Below are 4,112 nucleotides of genomic sequence, written 5' to 3'. Positions count from 1 at the left end.
GCAGAAGGAAGTGTGTCACTTTCAAAATGCTTTGAAATCACCCTCTTATTTTTACCCGATTTACTTAAAACTTTATGTGTATAATGTAAACACACGGCAGATGTAGACGTGTGAAAGGATTATTGATATCTTAAAAACTGTTGTCGTGGCAACGCTTCAAACTTGAATATTCTTTTTTGATGCTTTTTAGACTCTTAGCATACTTGAAATTGCATGAAACTCAACAGACACATCACATTTATTAGCCAGTAGACATGTGCAAAGTTTCAGAAACGGGCGTGGTGCAGGGGCTCAGTAGCGCCACCTTTTGACAAAAGTGGGGGTTGCTTTACACTTTGACCCACAGTCACAAAACTCAGTAATTATATTGTTCTCATCGAGCCGGACAACTTTCTAATTTACAGTCATTAGCTCAGACCAACAGAAAGTCAGCTATTTTGGTTTGAATGTGGATGTTTTGGAGAATTTTCTCTCCCTCTCTCACTGACCCTACGTCTCTCTGTGTCTGTGGGGAGGGTGCTGATTTTGCTGAAGAGTGAAAATGCTTTTATTTTTGTTTTTCAAGGTTTTGGGGCCCTTAGCGTGCTCGAAAACTCTTGAAACTTTGCACACGGGTCGGAACCCGCTGCCATCAGGGTCGGACCGAAGATGGTACCCGAGCGTGGCAGGGGGCTCGACAGCGCCCCTGGAATGGGATTCGAACACTTGTCCATATATCAAACATGCTTGCATGTAATGATATGAAACTTCGGTACACTTGTAGATCTCATCGGGCCGAACAACTTTCGTGCTCTAAGTTTTACGCCAGCCCAACAGGAAGTCGGCTATTATGGGTTGTTTGGAAACACATGCTCTGGAATTATATATATTCCTCCTAGAGAATGAATCCAATCGCCACCAAACTCGGTCGGCATGAAATCAAGACATTAAGGATGCTACATTCGGACGGATTTGTGATATCTCGAACGGTTTGGCCGTGGCGAGGAAATTGATTTAGGACTAAAAATGGACACATGAAGTGTGTTATAACTTAGTTAGTTCTATCTACAGTTACAAAACTCGGCGTGTATATTGTTCTCATCAAGCCGAACAACTTTCTAATTTACAGTCATTAGCTCCGACCAACAGAAAGTCAGATATTGTGGTTTGAATGTGGATTTCTTGGAATTCCTGACAGACAAGAGTGACCCCTCCCATTCTGTGTTTTTTCTCTCTGTGTCTCTCTCTCTGACAGACAGAATGGCCTGCCATTTTTTGTGTGTGTGTGTGTGTGTGTGTGGGGAGGGGAGGGGGAGGGAATTTCTCTGTTGGAACTTTGAAGCTCCAAAAATCACATAAATGCAACATAACAGTAACCCATAACACTCCAGTGGTTTAATCCATACTTTCAGAAGGGATATTATAGGTGTGGGTGTGAAAAAGATAAATAGTATATATTGTATGTAGTATATATAGTATTTTTATATTTTTCACTATAAATTGTCCACCCTGCTCAGGAGGGGTGATATGCTTAAGTAAATCACCCAAAAAAAACCAAAAAAAAACTGAAACGGAACTCTTAAGAGAGAAGAGCGCTTGTGAAATTGAAAGTAGAGATTTATAGTAAAAAAATGACTTAATTATTGATCTGTTTCACACCACTTCTCATTTACTTACATTGAAAGGACCAACAGAGCTGAGATATTTGTAACCCAGATGATCCAGGCTACCAGTAGAAGAGTTGAGAGATGTGTAAAAAGATGGGAAAATTAAGAAAATGCGAATAAGAGAGAACAACGAGTGCTTTAGAAGAGAAAGTGTTTCATCCACTTATGGATCGTGCTGCATTGACTGACACTCCAATGAGCCAATGGTAGCAGCGCACTGAGACTGCGTGGGCCACACTGCTGTTGTCAAAAAAACATTGGGAGAGAGCGAGCGAGTCTGACGAAGCAGATACTCCTCATTAAAAAGTAGATATTGAGGAAAAGAAACTTGAATGCAATCAAAAGATTACATTTGAGTGAAAGTGATAACTTTGAAGAGCTGACGCCGAAGTCGAGAATAAAAACCGATGTAGATACACGGAGCGCCAAAAAGCACCGCAAATTATCTTCTTGCAAAATAAGATGTGAAATTCTTGCCTTGGTGAGTTGTTTTTTTGTTTATTGACTTGACATTTTACAAGAAACTGTTGCAGACGCAGCGGCAAATCAGTAGTGTGACATTAGAGTTCATATAGGCTGCTTGTGCATAGTGTGTGAGCTAGTGTTAATTTGCACGTTGGGCTAAAGCTAATCACATGTGAAGATGCAAACGAGTCGATGAAAAGTGACAATGTTGTGTGTAAGTGTCAAGATATTGAGTTAATGCGTTGTTTGAAGTGTATACATGATATTTGTTGATGAAAGTGTTTGAATGGAAGATTAATTATTGTTCTGCCTTGTGTTTTTGCAAGGCTGTTTTTTTGTTGTATGTTTGTTTCTTCCGAGAAATTGTGATCAACATCCTGGATACGTGCAACGCATATGAGCGTATGTAAAAGGCGAGCCACCCACGGAGACCATTTGATTGAACTTTGATCCTGAACTCATCGAAACTGGTATGAGAAACCTTTTCGTTTTCGGACAAATTGGACCGAGACTTTGTTTTTGCATATTTTTCCTCGAGCTTTGAACGGAGAGTCATCGATTCTGAACTGAACGATTCTAAAGAGTCAAAAACTCTTTTGATCCGAGTCATTTGACTCTGAACTGACACTAACTGAATCAATTCAGTGGATTTTGAACATTTGATTCATTTGGCTGAAAAGACTGTTACATTTTAAATTGAAAGAGTGATTTGAGTTATTAAGTTGCAATATGTTGTTTTAAGAACATTGTTTATTGTTTCTAAATATGATATTGGGTCATAACCAAACTGAGTCTGAGTTTTCCAAGTTTCATTTTATTATTTCATTTTCATACAAAGTATATGACAACTGTTGTCAATTGAGTTGATTTGTTTGAGTTGATGAGTCCAACTTCCTGGAATTTCAAAAAAGAGATTTGATTGTAAGCATTATCATACATTGTATGTTGTCAAATTACAGTATTGAGATTTACATGCTCCAGACAAATTGCAATTAGGAATTTCTTCAACAAATACAAGATTCCAACCAGTAAAAAAAGCTCTTGGTTTTCACCTACCTGCTGTGTTGTTTCCTCTCTCCAGTAGCCGCTCCTTATCTTCTGATCAGTTGGCCCATATCGAATTATATTGAACCTTATACAAGTGTGACACACAAGACCTGGCACGTGTGCCTCGTTACATATTCTTGCATACTTTGTGGTTGATATGTGCCCTCGATGCGCACTTTTGCAGAGCCCACACTGATGCAAGCTCTACAGCACACATCTTCTCGACAGTCAAAGCGAGGTTATGTTATTGCCCATCGTGCACAGCGACCCTAAAGGCACGGGGGTAGCGGTGCCAGCAGCGACCCTAAAGGCACGGGGGGTGGCGGTACCACCGACTTGGGCCCGCCATCGCTGCTTGCAGCTATATTTACTTTTGTGTTTATAAAAAATAATTACTAATGTCATTGAAAGTTTATCTAAATGTGTAATTTAGATAATTACACATTTACGTCAAAGTTCAGTTTTGACGTTAACAGACATTTTAAAGGAAGTGCAATGTTTTACTTTCACTTTTGTTCTCAGACAAATGCAGATTTTATTTACCTGCTTGAACTGACAGCAAAGTCCCAGGAAGAAGAAAAACACTGATCAGAGCAAAAGTCTTCATCACGACACCTGTGTCCATGACTGAAATGTATTTTAGACAGTGAGAAATGTACCGATGCTTGTGTCGATTCTTCGTCGAAGTCTGAACGTCAAGATAACAGGAAACGGTTTTGACAAAATGGAGGATGAAGTAGAAATCTAGCTACTTATATTTACAGTTTTAACCAATAATAAAAAAGAACAAACTTCTTGTTATCTGTCTCTGGGTGGATGTCGTAAAACAAGGTCACTCGATGAAGGGACTATCAACAAAATAAACATGACAGAGTGTGCATTTATAATGTTACTTTTAGTAAAGACAAAAAAGTAAAAAAAAAAATAATAATAATAATAAAAAAGTAAATCCCA

This window comes from Xyrauchen texanus, unplaced genomic scaffold (genome assembly GCF_025860055.1).
Source record: "Xyrauchen texanus isolate HMW12.3.18 unplaced genomic scaffold, RBS_HiC_50CHRs HiC_scaffold_260, whole genome shotgun sequence".
Taxonomy (NCBI): Eukaryota; Metazoa; Chordata; class Actinopteri; order Cypriniformes; family Catostomidae; genus Xyrauchen; species Xyrauchen texanus.
This window is presented reverse-complemented; position numbering follows the sequence as displayed.